The sequence below is a fragment of the Cupressus sempervirens genome, chromosome 2 (genome assembly GCF_028749045.1).
Source record: "Cupressus sempervirens isolate cs-2001-9-10 chromosome 2, ASM2874904v1, whole genome shotgun sequence".
Classification (NCBI taxonomy): domain Eukaryota; kingdom Viridiplantae; phylum Streptophyta; class Pinopsida; order Cupressales; family Cupressaceae; genus Cupressus; species Cupressus sempervirens.
The window spans coordinates 322925461-322942446 of record NC_143119.1 but is presented as its reverse complement, the minus strand read 5'-3'; positions in this window follow the sequence as shown (position 1 = coordinate 322942446).

The following is a 16986-nucleotide window of genomic DNA, read 5'->3' as shown; positions in this document are numbered from 1 at the left end:
CATGACACATGATCCACGATAAATTGAACAATACTAGATACTAAATTAATATGTATATCATTGTGCACATAAATGATAAAAATATATATCAAAATACATGTATCCATAGACAAAATTTTACACAAATATATATCAAAGATCATGTATCCATAGACAAAGTACTCAAATATATATATATATATATATATATATATATATATATATATATATATATATCAAAATACATAGATCCATATACAAAATGTTGCTGATCCTCCCATCAGAAAGTGTATAATATCAATGTTTCTATATAAAATGTGGCATATACCATCTCAAAAATTCTCATGATGCATCCTACGAAAACTATACTATCCTAGGGTGTTGGTGGATGATCAAAATGCAACCTCTTCGCTGCACTAGGTGGATCAGATGCCTCCTACATAAACAAAAAAGGAAAACCCAAAGTTAGACTACTAAATTTATATGATTCTACGTATCTAACATTGAATTACTCAAATGCATAATGATCTTTTTCGTATTGGAGATTAATACTATCAAAATTTCATAATAAATACCTCTCTCGTTGACCTCCTGCAGTAGTCAGGAGTCCTCTCGTATGCCCTCGGCAATGCTGGTACCTCTGTGATTGTGGGCTATATATGTTCAAATACCTTTGTCAGATGAATCTACAATTTAAACTATAACATTATAATTCATAGCATGCTAAATTTATAACATATTTAATCATGAATTCAAACTACAACTTACTATTGTAGGCTCCTCCTCAGGAGTGAGTGGCCGTGTCATCAAATCTACATAACTGTCCCGTCGAACCTCATGTGCACTAGGAGTCTCCTATGAGATACAAAATAGTAGTTGTTAATATCACGAAAATTAGTTTTGAATTTATTTATGAAGATAAGTGATGCAAGAGAATCCCATGCTCATCAGGGGAACATTGAAGATCCAAGGCATTACAGAGGTCATGGAACATCTCTTGAAGTCAATTAGGCAATCCTTGCACCAATTATGGCTCATGGAAGCATACAAAGTTATAATTTTGGACTCATATGTGGAAGAAAGTTGTAATTGGGCATGAGATAGGATTTTAGGATTTCATATGGTAGATGTGTCATTTGATAGGTTCATGTAGGTTGTCATGATCATATCTTGTCATTAGACAAGTCAAAACGTTCTAGAATTGAGTTTTGGGGTTTGAACAAGCAGGCCCTGGTTTTTAAGCCATTTTAAGGAGGGTTTTGAAGTTTGGGTGTTTAGGAGTGTGACCAAGACCTATAATCTTGAAAATCCTTAGTGTGTTGGTCCCTTTGTTGAAGCCTTGGTGTGTCTAATTCCTCCTTGTGTGTCCCAGAGTTGAAAGGTACATAAGTGGTGTCCAGAGATTTCTTGGTGAGGAAAGAAAGAGAATCAGTGAGTTGGCCCTTGGGAAGGAAGAAAAATTGTTGTGAAAATGCCTCCTAAAAATCAAATGGCTAGAGAACTTGAAGAATTGAGAGAAGAGTTGGCAAAACAGAAAAGAGAGAGGAGAGAACTTGAAGCATCTAGAGTGAGGGAAGAAAGACATATGAGAAGAGAGAGGCTAAAGCTTATTACAAGGATAGAATCCGTAGAAAAGGAAAGGCAAGAACCTAGAGGAGAAGAGGTTAGAGGAAGAAATCATGGAGAGAACCATGAAGAAGAAGAGGTTGGTAATGCAAGGCAAGAGCATGAGACAACAGATGATCCTGAAGAAAGGAGATTTATGAGAATCATTAAGGCAGTACAAGGTAATGGTGGGAAGAACCATATTGATTTTCCAATATACTAGGGTAAAATGGATAGTGAAGAAGTGCTAGGGTGGATAGAGGCCCTTGAGAACTACTTTGATCTTGAAGACATAGAGGCAGATAAGAAGGTAAAAGTAGCAACAACAAGACTGAGAGGAACATCACTCACTTGGTGGACTAGTGTTCAGAATGAGAGAGAGGAAAGGTGGTGCAAGGCACCTAACCTATGTGGCAGGGGGGAACAAGTATCTCTGTTGCCAGACACCTTGCCACTGCATGAAAGCGAGGATTCAAGTAGATTAGGAAGTTGGAATAAAGGTTTGGTCCATATTTTACAAGTTGGTCTATGTTTTTTAATAAAGGCACATGTAAGGCCCACAAGCATTTTGGTGTGGTTATAAACCAAGTGACTCCATGGGACCAAAAGGCCTTAGAATAGGGTATTTAGAGTCTAAACAATATTAGCAAAAAGTGGTTGTTTGTTTGTTTTATGGTTGGGAACGCCTATATGGTTGTTCCAACAATCATGTAGACATTTATATATGTCATATGTGATCTCAGTTGAAAGGGGGAGATCAGAGTGTACGGTGGTTTGAAGAAAAAATAATAAAAACTTCAATTTTCTGGAAATTTACTTACTTGCATTTAATAAATCCATATGACCAATTTTGAGTCAATGGAATAGTTTAGAAAGTTAGGGAATGCTTAAAAACTATAGTTTGAAATTTGAATTTCAAATTCAAACGGTCATATTAGTTTTGGAGGGAAAGTAGTAATTTGGTATTTGTTTGATTAAATAAACCTTTGTAACCAACTTGGTCGGTTGGACAGGTGCATATAAGCCTATTTAAGTTGTAATGAACATATGCAAGACATGAATCATTATTGGTATGGAAAAAATCATAGAAATTGTATAGAACAACAATCATACTTTCCTCTGCATCAATTAAAAAAATAAAAAATAAATGATACTTATACATACAATGGGGCTCTCTGTGCGAATGAAAATCCCTGATGATCTAGGACGCCAAATCTGTACAGGCTCATCGCCAGTAGCCACACCCTATATACAATAAATAATGTAATTAAATGAGATTACCACAAAAATTTTATAAGAATGCATCAATATTTAATCAATTAGAAAACATCTAATTACCTTTCCTTTGTCAATGCATGCTAGCTCACCCCCCACACTTTGTCACCCCAGGGCAGGTGGTATCTGCAAGATAAAAGAAAGATTAGCAACCATATATGCTACAATATCAAATAGAAAAAAGAAATGCGAACACAACATAATGTACTGTAGATGTCTCAAGGCCAAATGAAATGGCCGAGAGTGTAGCATCATCTATCTGTTTGAGCTCCTCCTCGGTCATCAACTAAACATGAATGAAGATCACATACATGTAAAAGTCAGTATGGCTTAAAAATTAAAATTACTCTATTATAAAAATTAACTTTAAATCACATATGTCATAACAAAAAAATGTATACACGTACCGACACCGAAGGAGTCCATGCCTCTACATTCCCCTCCTCTCTCGCATCAGGGTCTATAGCCTCTGCACGTGCGTCTGGTGTATCCTCGTCTAATACAAAATGATACTCAGGAAGATCACCTATGGGACCCAGACAAATATTCTTGCATGTAATGCAAGTTTGAGGCACACAAACGTGTGATGAGCTAGCCGATGATGAACTGGCACCAACATCATCAACACGAGGAGGCAAGACTGACCTAGCCTAAGATATCATTAGGCTACTCAGCCTATGAATGGCTCTGATAGTCTGAGAGCTAGCCTCTGCCATAATATCTAGATGCTGCACTCGAGGAGGGGGGGAGATATCACGGGGGGGGACAAAAGTGCCAAGTTTCTTCCACTGGGAAGAGGGTCTATCCTGAGGAGCTCCTAGTCCTAAGCCCATGTTGGGCTTCATGCTCCAATAGTTCACTTTAAGTTTCAACACAAATTCTGCATATAATTTTTTAAGGAAATAAAATGGTATGTCTAAATTGCCATGTGGAGGGATATCAAAGACCATCCACCAACGGTCCCAAAAATTTGCACGTATGGCATCATTTGTGCACCATTTAATCGATAGTTTGGTTTTTTTTGGGTCAACTGGTATACCCATTTTTGGGTTAGCAAAAAGGCTTGCCAAATCATCTTTGGTTATGTTGAGGGCCGTGACCTCATCATAATCCAAACCATCATCAAACATCTGGTGCATTTCATCACGCCAACGAAGAGCGGCATTTTGTTGGTTTGTAAGAGTTTTAATGTTATCCACTATGGTGTTTAACGTGGATAACATAGGAGCCAGTGCAGGTACATTATTGTATGTTCTATGCAAACCTCTCAACTCAGTGAGATTTTCATTTATCAAATCCTCGATTCGAGGAGGGTTTTGAGGAGGTAGAGGATCATTTGGTGGACGCTTTTGTGGGGATACTGGATCATTTGGTGGTGGGTTGCGAGGAATATTATTCCCTGCCTCAGTGTCATCATTTTGATCAGCCATTCCTATTGAATTGCAAAACGTAATATATATTAAAAAAAAATCTAAATTTTAACCATTTTTGTCAAAAAAACCCTAGATTCAACTAAAACAAACAAAATCTTGTTAAAATCTATTAAATTTAGGTTAAAAATGAGTCGGGGGGGGGGGGGGGGGGGGGAACATACCTGATATCTGATATCCGATTTGCTATCTGATATCCAATTTATTATCTGATATCCGATCTGACTGGCCCAAATTTGTGTGAAAATAAGGGTCGCGGGTCTGTAATTTTGTGTTTAATCCATGCACAGGTATCGGATATCCAATATTATATCGGATATCCGATATTATAATATATATAATATAACATATATATTACATTTTATATATTTTTATATTATATTTTATATTTATTATATTAATTTACTATATATTATAATATAAAATATTATTATTATACTATATTATTATAATTTATAATATATTATACTTTTTTATTATATATTATATTATAAGATATTACTTTTTATTATTATATTATATTATATTATTATAATATAATATGTTATTATAATATTATTATTATAGTATAATATTATACGATTATAATATAATAATATTATTATTATTATATTATAGTATAATAATTATTATAATAATAATATTAAATAATATATCATACTATTATATGATTTTAATTATTAGTCGGATATTGGATTTAAAATCGGATATCCGATATCAAATCGAATATCCGATATGATATCGGATATATCGGATATCTGATAAGGCTCGGCTTAACCTTCTAGGTTTGGTTCCTGGATAGGTAAAAAAAAGTCAAAGCGGATTTTGAAGTGCTTTTAGGCATCTTCAAACTCTTTTTTTTTCACATCGCCACTTTTTGGCACACCATGATCCTGCACATACCCATCCCCCAATACACATTATAAACTCATTGCAACACAAGTATAGAGTATTCTCATATTCACACACTCGATTCTGGGTTTATCTACATACAAATTTTGATAAACAATATTGACAAATTTAAATGAAACATAACATTAACTATAGAATAGAGTTAAAGAAAAGCCCCCTGCCTGTGCAAGTGCGGGTTGATACTCAAGAAAAACTGCCTGGAAAGCCCTTTCTTCAAACTCGAACCCCAAGCTTCCAACTTCTATAAGCCATGTGATAGAGATACAATGAAATCCTTTCGAAAGTGGTATCAGAGAAAATAAAACCACCACAAGACAGAAACCAAGAAAAGAACTAATTCGTAAACATAAATAGAGCTGGATTAATTCAAAAGTCTCCTTCAAGGCTAATAGTTTCCATATGTTTGCACTGAGAAACCTATTCAACAAGGTTTCCATGATACTCCAATTGGTATACATAAATGGCAGATTGAATTCAGATTTTTTTTAACCAACACCTAGCCAAAACGATCGACTACCATGCGAAGAAATGCTCATAAATGTGAGCTTATCCCTTAAACCCATTTTTTGACTCTCCTTCAACACTTGGCAATAGGAGTACCTGCTTACAGTTCGATAAACCTGCCACCATTAAAACCCACTAACTTGGCCGCCAATGCCTAGTCCAACCAATGCCAAATTCAAGTCTTGCATCATTAAACTTAGGCCATTCTTGATGTTTAGTTTTAGACTTAGTTAAAATCCATTCAATAGGTTCATTTTAGGCACTAACTTAGACAGTAATAGGTATATATTAACATTAACATTAGTACTAACTAATATTAGTATTAACATCGACATATATATATATATATATATATATATATATATATATATATATATATATATATATACTTAAATTCAACAATAATAGATACAAGGTGCTAATAAAATTTAATTCCACCTCAATATAAGTCTGAAAAATACGAATCAGACAAAAGTAAAACTGAAACCATACTAACATTGCTTTATTTTAAAATTTCATTCCTAAATCGAAATTGATTTAGATAATAAAATTCTGAATATAACACAATACTGAAAGCATTAAAACATCTATTCTGAGAATCAAATTTTAGTAACGTCTGAATTCTCATAATGTTAACATAATGTTGCCAAAATTAACATAACTTCAACAAGTACTGAACTATCCAGAAAATAATATTAATTTTAGAATCCAAGGTCTCAAATGTAGAACTATTAGGGCCATGACACTTTGATTAATGGCATGAAGATTGAAGTTGAATGGAGAGTGAATCAGTTAGATATATTTTGGGATTCTCAGCTCATAATCAACCAAGTTAATGATGTGTATTAGACAAAGGATGAAAATTTGATCCCTTAAAAATGAATGGTTAATGATATGAAGAAATATTTTACTCACATTACCTTCCAACAAATTCCTTGAGTAGATAACAAAGTGACTGATGCAATGGCTACTCTAGCCTCCTTGCTACAGATGCTTGAAAATGATCTTTTACATGAGTTCCTAGTGGAAGCATTACTCTACCCTACCTATGATACTCCTAATTCTAGGATGATCTATTCTATTGTAGGACAACACTCATCTCACTGCTATCACATCAATTCCTATCTCGATAACCAAACTATTCAGATGATTCAACCTAGAATGAAAAATATTATCTTATCTATAAGGCTTCATGGTATGTCATTATTACTGATGACTTGTTTAGGAGAGGTCTCGACGGAACACTCCTTAGGTGTCTAGAACTTGAAGAGTCCAAACATGCATTAATTAACGTTCATGAGGGCATTTGTAGATCTCACTCAAATGGCTTGACACTAGCTTGCAAACTCATTAGAGTTGGTTACTATTGGCCAAAAATAGAGCAAGAGGCAATCAAGTACACTAAGTCCTGCAAATACTGCCAGCTCCATGGGAATCTGATTCATGCTCCAGCTAGGGAGCTAATTCCATCTACCACATTGTGGCCATTTCAAAAATGGGCCTTTGATCTTGTGGATCAAATTCACTCATCTTCTTCTAATGGACATAAGCTCATTATTATGGCTATAGACTACTTCACAAGGTGGATAGAGGCAGCACCTCTTACCATAGCAAATGGCAGAGTTGTAGCTCTTTTTATCACAAAATACATCATCTATAGGTATGGTGTACCATCCTCCATCATTACTGAAAATGGAGGATAGTTTCAAAACAAATACCTCAAGGAGCTATGCAAGAAATTCAAAATCATGAAACATTGGTCTTCTATCTATTACCTCCAAAATAATGGCCAGGTAGAGGCATCCAACAAGGCAATCCTCAAAATCCTCCATCACATAGTCAACAAATCTAGGAGGGACTGGCACCTCTAGATTAATCCAGCTTTATTGTCATATAGGACAAGCATTAGGACTCTAATGGGTATGACACCCTTTGCTTTAGTTTATGGAGTAGATGTTGTGCTTCCAATAGAGGTTGAGATTATAGAATATCTCAGCTTCAAGAGCTAGTACTATTAAATAAATGTCAACAAGTGGCATGTGATCATTTGTGGGCTTTTTAGCAAAAAATGTCTAGAAGCTCCAATAAGAAAGTTAAGCCACATGATCTTCAACTAGGTGATCTCATCTTGAGAGAGAATCCTAAGAATCAACAACAACAGGTCCAAAAAGGGAAGTTTGAACCAAACTAGTTTGGTCCTTAAATAATCGCTACAGTGTATGGATCTGGTGCTTACTAGCTTTCTATGGCCAAGGGAGAGGTGCTCAAGGAGTCTATCAACAATCTCCACCTAAAGCAGTTCTATAGTTGATATGATTTCAAAAATTGTCTGTACATATCTAAAAGTCCTAAAAAAAATAGATCTAAAAAAATTGCAAAAAGTCCTTAAAAAATCATTACCTTGGTGAAAACCTAGCAATATGCACCCTAGTAATACCACAAAAAAATTCAAAAATTCAAAAATACAAAAGAAAAATCAAAAAGAGAAAAATACAAAAAAATTGAAAAACAAGAAATGTGCCATTGATGAAAACCTGGAAATAGGCATTATGGTAGTAGAAATAGAAGTTCTACCAAGAAGGTGAAAACCTAGAAAATAGGTGCCTCTTTTTCCTAATGCTTCATCTTGTAGCACATCTTTTACCTTCCTATACAATTTCTTTCTTGCTTTAGTTTCCTATTTTTTTGCTCATGTATTCATGGATTGAGTTTTGTCACAACTTGGGGGCACTGCCCTTTAGTGTCATAGAATCTCTTTCATGATAGTCACTAGTTGTTTCAACTATGTCTACCTACTATTGCTAGTGTCACTATTTTTGAGATTCTCATCATAGAATCACTTTTTTGACAGTCACAATTGTTTCAACTACATCTACATATTGTTGCACGTGTTACTTTTCAAGATTCCTTTATGGAAGAACTCTCTTGTGTTAGTCACAGTCATTCTAGCTATGTTCATCCACTATCACTTAGTCCTCTTTAGGTTCTTTACCTTGATGATTCCTCTTTGACCTCAGTCACTAGTCACTCTAGCTGTGTCTATCTACTATTTTCACCCTATTGAAGAGATTCCTTTCATCCATGTTTTGGAAATTGACACTTGACATCAATCCTATAACATAAAAACTCAAAATGATACACTTGTTTTGGATATGCTAAGCATTTTCTTTGCTTCTTTCACTTTCACTTTCATCATGTCTTCTCGAGCAACTTGATGATGTCATTTTGACGAGAGAAGTAATGATTGGGGCATGATCTTTTCTTTGCCTTCTATTTGTGGTTTAGTTCCAATAATTTGAAACATTCATATCAAAGGGTTGTCCACTGTAAGAGCCTCCATCTCATATTAGATGATTGAGTGTACCTTGACTCCTTTTATATGGATACTTCAAAGAACATTGGTTCTTCTTCTTGCTTGTTGGAATGAACTCTTCATGCTATAGTAAATATTGATACTCATCCTGCTAATTGAATGTATGGGTCACTATGAGTATATTTAGCACACTTTTGTCTCAGGTTATGAATGCAAGGGTTGTTGTAGATAGAATACTTATGGAATATTTAACATAAGAAAAATCTCTTGTGTGTCTAGTGTGTCTGCATGCAAGCAACATTCTAGTCATCCTAGTGTTTATGCTTTGATGCTTATGTTAACTTGCTACATTAAGAGGGACAAATTTTTTTGTCATTCTAACTTCTTGTGCCTTGAATGCTTACATTTCATCTTGACAAAACTACAATAGATGCCCTATCCATATTCTCATGATTGTAATATCAGTGAGAATTGTATGAAATCTAACATTTTTCTATATTCTCAATGATGATGATTGTCGAAGCTTGGTAACTAGACCTATGGTTGCATCTAGTTTAAGGTTGCATCTAACATAGGAATACATTGCATAAGTACATGGCTTGATTGAAACTCTACTTTCAGCTTTTGTAATGGGGGATTGTTAGTCTCTTCAAAGTATCATGATACTTCATGGATGCACAAGTGTTTGGTTCCTTGGTTCATCCTCTTGCACTCCTTGATGGAATACCTGTAACTATCAAGAAAAAACATGAAACACTACATGAGATTGTAGATGCTAAAAAATGGTTCAAATCTATGATTTTATCAAACTTTCATACTACTTTTTCCCATTTTCTCATTCCACTAACTTTGATCTTTTGGCCAAATTGATCACATTTCATCATTTGTATCATCTTTCACATCAATTTCATGTCATTTTTAAATCATATCATATCAAATCAAATCAAAACCATTTCATATCAACTCAAAATCACCCGAAATCAACTTAGAATCACTTAGAATTAGTCCATAATAATTAAAAAAACATATTATACATCCCAAATCAATCATCGTTTGTCTAATTCTAGGCATTTTTGTGGCTTTCAACACCTTGCAAACCTATCAATCTATCAATCTTATCAATTTGACCTTAGTACTATCATGGCTCTTAGTGCTAGGTCAAACTATCATTCATGTCATCCAATCTTTGACATTGTTGAGTTTTTTAATGTTAGATCATGGCATTATCAAAAAATTTTAATAATATTGATAGTGTCCATTGATATTATTATGATCAACCTTATCAATCAATCTTGATCCTTTAGCATTTTACAATGTCAGTTAAATGTTATGTATCAATAAATTCATGTCATGTTATCAATTTCAATCAATCAATCAATTTGACCATGGCTTTGGTCTATCTATCACCATCATATTCAATGCATATCATTATCACATCTTCATCAAAGGATATTGGCGCACTTATTTAATCACTTTTGGCAAATCATTCACTAATTTTCTCTATAAGATTAAATAACCTATAATTTAATCCTTTTATTCTTACTATTTATTCTCTCTAATTGTCATCCTTAATTAATTAATTTTATTAATTAAATGATTTATCATTCGTAAACCATGGAAATTCTTAATTTCCTAAGTCACATTTTCCTCCATTAATTCCATTTTTTACTAATTTCTATTTTGTGGAATAAAGGATTTTTAATTCAAATATTCCATGAAATATTGACATCATCATGACACTGGGGTGTGAAACCTCATGGATTCTCCTTTGACAGTTGGCTAAGATATGTCATAATCATATATTCTTATTCCCTTATCCATGTCCATATTTGGCTTTATTCATCATAGATTCTTCGCTTTAAGTGAGCTTGAGGTGTCTTATGATGTGTCATAGATTCTCTTCCACATTTAGCCAAGTTTGACTCTCATGCATCATAGAATCTTATACTTGGCATCTTGTGCAATATGCATCATGGGTTCTCAAATGAATCTCTTGCCACATTGCATATCCAAGGTGACAAATCCAATGCTCCCACTTTATGTGTTGATTATAAAATGAGCATTCTTTCTCTCATTTTTGGTCCTTAGTTTTCTCATCTTTTGCACTCTTTCTCTCACACCAAAATTACAACTTCAAGTATTATCATAGAATTATCATCATCTTAGGCTTTTCCTTCATAATTGTGTGAACTATAGACAATTTTGGAGCTACATCATTTGGAGAAGAAAGAAGGACATGGGAGCTACAAATGAAAGAGGGGGTTTTAATATTGCTTTCTTGTTTTGATCCATTTGGCTTTCATGGTAGACTAGAGGGTGCTAGCATATGATTATTGAGTTTGTGATTTTGTCATACTATGTTATACATTATCCCATTTTCTAGGTCCTACAATTGGTGAACCTAACGTGAACATGCTTATCTAACTAGGGTTTTCTTGTTTTGTGCTTGTAGGTGCAAGGAAGGAACTCACTTGAAGTGGTATAATACTTATTCTTTCTTTCTTATCAAACCTATTTTAATTATGAGGACCTATTAAAATAATTTTAGGCTCTCATTTAGACATTTTGTTAGCTTTCTATCCTAGGGTGCACTCTACTCTGTCAAGGCACACTTGGGACCCCTAGGAGGCAATTTTAAGAGTCTAGGAGCCACCAAAACCCCTTTCTATTGTTCCCAATTCACCAACTACACTTAGAACTTACCAAATATGCCCTTCTTTGCCCCAACTACATCATGGGCATAGTCTACACTATCTAGGCACACTTGGGAGTATAGGTTTCAAAATTTGCAGTTTCTAGGTCTTATTCAGGCACCATTTCCCCACAAGTTGCCTCTGACTTCCCAAATGTGCCCAAAAACTACCAAGTGCACCCTAATAGGCCCCAAATATTTTTTGGGCATATTATACATTTTATAAGTTCACTTGGGGGTATTTTGAGCCATTTTGGCCTTTTGGGGTGCAGCTTGCTCTGTTAGAGCACACCTATTTCACAAAAAACACACGCATAACACAAAATCTGCATCTAAGGTTTCTATCACTCTCTAGGAAATAGGTTAGATGATTTTATGCTATTGATGGTTTTTTATAGCATGTTGAAATTTTTGGATGAAGACATGATCATAACAAACTGCTAATGCTTGTTTGCAGGACGTTGTCAAAGACTTTATGTCTATCAAAACCATGTGTGTGGATTTCTTAGATTAAATAACACTTCATTTGGTTCTTAATTTCTTTTTTTCTTTTTTTCTTGGAGTTTCTATATTGTTCAGGTCCTTAGGATTTACATGGATGTATCCTCTCCCCTCACCATTTGTGGATCTTGGGTGTAAGAGAAATCTATGTAACTTCTATAGGAGGCCTACCTTGGACCAAGATACTCGATATTGGGCATGCTAGGGGATGACCTTAGAGTGGTAATGGGCCAAAAGCTAGGTCAACATTCCAGTCACTATATAAAATTTGATTATGGTGAAATTCATGTCAGTGGTATTGTTGCATGATAGCTCTCCTCTAGTACTCTTGTAGTGCATCAAAACCCAATTCTCGGGGCTAGGATACTTTCTATAGAAGTTTATCATTCACTTGTTGAATGGAATTATCTTACTAAAAACCATGTTTTAGTGACCAAATCCTTTCTATCCATTGGCTCAAGGGGTCACCCATGCCTGTGAAGACATCCTACATTCTCGTAGTCCTTAGTAGAGGCAATAGTGCCTTGGGAAGTCATGCCCCTTGGGAAGCAGATCTTGGTAGCCCAAAGAAGTGACTGCACTAAAAGGGGGAGCCTATGGTGCCAAGATCCTAGGTTTTACACTCTAGATAAGCATGGCTAAACTTTAGTTCAAGTAGGAATTCAGTGGATATAGTCTTAAAGCCTAGGTTGTGGTGTGTTTGTTCACTTTTAACAATAGTTATTCTTGTCTTAATGTGTCTTGTGTGTGTGTGAAACATTAATCAAGATAATAGCCAACATTAAAATTTATACCTTGAACCTTCTCAAAAAATTACACATTGTCAAAACATTACAACCTTTTCCAAATCTTTGCAAGCTTTACTCAAATACATTCAAGACTTGAAAAAATAGCCATTTGTGATCCTAAAAGTGCTTGGCATAGCATAGGTTTCATCCTTGCATAGAACCACTTACATTCACCATAGTTTAGGCCTCATATTTGCATCATATAGGCTTCATCTTTCATCTTCTAGTCCTTATTGTGCATCCCTCATCCTTGACATTGCATTCATTAAGGTTTAGTTTGCATCCTTCATTCTTTGCATTTCAACCCCCAAACTTGCATTTTACATCTCCCATCTTGCATCTTTGCATACCCAAACTTCATATTGCATAATTAAACCATCATTATAGGTTTCCAAAACATCATTTTAAACCTTCATTCTTGTCTTGACACTATCCTCCACTACCTAGCTCACTGTGACATCAATCTAGAAAACATAACATTTATAATTGCCTTAGTTTCAACCCAATTTACCAACTATGCCCTGAAACTACCAATTACAGCCAAACTAGCCCTAATTGTACCATAGGTGGATTTGGTGTTGTTTGAGCACACTTGGTGGTTTAAGGACCCAGTTTGGGATTGTAGATAATAGTTTGTGACTTCAACGGTGTCCTTTAGTACCAAGATAAGTCCCCTTTGTGTCAGCATGCCCTGATTTACATTCTGCATCTCCTAGTCTTCATTACCTTCACTTAGGAAATCATTCGTTAGTTCATAACCCCTATTTTTCACCTCCTATCCCATCATAACATCAACATCAACATCTTAGCTTCCTGGCATATCAATTTGGCAACCACACTACTCAAAATCAGAAAACCTTTAACCCAGAAACTACCAACTACACCCAAATTGGCCCAAACTACACCATAGGCATATTTGGTGCTATTGGAGTTCACTTGGCACTATTAGGGTGTACTTGGACACTTTCATGACCATTTTGGGCCTCGAAACTGCATTTTGGGACCCTAAAACTGCATGTAGAAGCCTTTGTACATCTTCATTTTGCATTTCACCCAAAACTATATCTTGCACCCAAAATATCATTTTACACCTTAGGACCTTTGCATATTACATATCCAACCAGCATAACCACCATTTTGAGTTCCAAAAACATCATTTTGAACCCCCAAAACCTTTGAGCTTAGTAAAAAATCTGAACAAAAGTATGGACCCTAGAGTATTACATTGTGTCAATGGATAATGGATCTTGACCATGGTCATTTTATCATTTTCTTTGCTCAAATTCTATCTATGTAAAGGTAGATTTGACTTTGTCATTTTGATCTTATCACTTTTTGTCTTTTTTTGGTCAAGATCCAAAGTTTGTTGTCATAACGTAACACTCTTAGGTTAATACCTTTAAAAGATTTAACCTAAGTTCAAGAAACCTTGCATATACCTTTATCATTATCATAATCATATTCCTAGTGTCCCTAAATGTCATTTTGACTCACCCTAGTGGTATATCCCTCTCATCTTGCATTGTTCAATACCTTGGCATCATTTTCACTACCAAACCCTATAAAATTGTCCACCAACCAACTTGTCTTCTTGATCACTTATCCTCATTTTGCATAGCCTAAATGTCATTATCAATCCTAGAACACCATTAATTTCCATAATCCACCTTGCATACATCAACCTTTAGCATCCTTACCTAGTCCAAACCATAACCGTAACCTTCATTTTGCATACCTTCAAAATGTCACTTTGCATTTTCTTTTGCAAGGCATCCCTATGACATTTTCACTTTGCATATCAAAACCCTAGTTCATTTAGCATTTTCTCACACTACATAACATCCCTAAACACTTAAAAATCCAAAAAACAGTCATATCTTGCATACCCACATCCTTGTTATCAAGTTTTGACCTATTTTACCAACTACAACACTATTTTACCAACTGCAAACTTCAAGTGCATAGTTGGTAGTTTCAGAGTGCACTTGGTAATCAAGGACTTCATCCTAAGTTCCAAAACCCTAATCTAGACATCCACACCTTACATTACATCCATAAACCTTGCAAAACACTCTAAATCACTCAAAACATTCATATTTTGCATTTTAGGTACCCTAAAACCTATATTTGCCCATTCTATACCTCCTACTTACCAACTACTTACCTTTAGGGCCCCAAGTGCACCAAGGGTTCACTTGGTACTATCTGAGCATAGTTGGTAGTTTAGGTGTGCAATTGGGAGGTAGAAAGTCCATTTAGGCTTTCCTCCACTACATTTGCATCCTTAGGTATCATGCCAACACTCACTAAGACACAATCAGCTTAGAGACCTGAAGAACTTTATCAACCCTTGTTTTTTGAGGCACCAACACAACCAAAAAATCATCCAAGATAGAAGAAGAGAAAGAAAATCCAACAAACCTTTGACGAAGACCAAATTGAGGCATCACAAACTTTAATTGCAAACCCCTTAAACATGTATCTACAAGATCACCATAACTAGAAAATGATGCGACAAACTTGAAATAATGTACCTACCATGAGGTTTCCTTTGAACACTTCCCCTACACATGGGATGGTTCAATGGAGTCCTAACTTTGAACCTATATTTGTGCCAATACCACTTGGAGGTGGAAGTGTACCAACCACACTCGAGGATCAACAAACACATTCCTTTGAATTTAGCAAACCCAATGTGAGTACCCTCAACTATAACACATCAAAAATACAACAAGATACTGTACACCTAAGTGATGACTCTAACATTGATTATGCCATCACTAATGAATAAATGGCTTGGGCATGTCAAGACAAAAAATTTTGCAAGAACTTCAAACTTTTGGCAGCCCAAGAAATTGCCAAATTCAACCCAAATGTGGAGGGACCTAAGTCCAAACATCAAACCAACACAACCATTGAAAAAATACAACCCATGATCAATTTGGACTTAGATAAGGAAAAACAACCTTTAGAGTTTCCAAAGACAATAATGGAACCTATAAGGTCCCATCAAGAACCCACGATCGAAATCCTCCAAAGTACATTTGAACACATCAACACTAATCCCTTGTTTGATGAACCACAACCAATGATGAGAAATAAGACTCTCCCTAAATATCCCAAGAGGATGTTAAGACTTGATTTTAGTCACATGATGCAACAAAAAGACACACCTAAAGGGACTTTTTCTCTAGGGATGCTAGACATACCTCCTTTGGAGACAAGTAAAAAAGGTGCACCTTTGCTCCTAACTCTACCAAGTGTTATGACATCAAATGTTATGGAGCCACCCACAAATACACTATGTGAAATCAACTAAAACAATCCCTATTGATGCACAAAGGAAAATTCTTATTGAAATTACACCTATTCCCAAAAGGAATTCACCTTATGGTCAAATCAATATGATGTCCCAAGGGGAAACCTCCAAAACACAAAGGTTCCAAAGCAACAATACCAACATAGTAGTCAATTCGCAAGGACATAACCAACTAACTTGACAACATCAACCTATGATAGTCCAAGGACCTAATGTTTCCAACACACATTCAACATATCAAAAAAAAACAACCAAAACAACAACAACCTCAAGTGGTGCAAGGACCCAACATCCCTAACATATAATCCAACATAAACCCACTTGACTTACACGTAATATATCAACAATAGTTTCAACAATAATTCAAACAATAACAAGCCATCTTTGCTAAGCAACAAGAGCAACTCAAGCAACAATTGGAATACCAAACATGCCTTGAGCAACAAATTTCATACAAGCAACATTTATTACAACAACATCATGTGGCACAAAAAACCTCAATAGATACCTCTACAACAACAATCACATACATGGTCTCACATACAACCAATAGAGGCATCTCAACAACAACCACAACAAATGGCACAACAACAACACATGGTACATCAATCATAGTCTATACTACAACAATTGCCACATCAAATACCACAAGTACCCCAACATGTGTC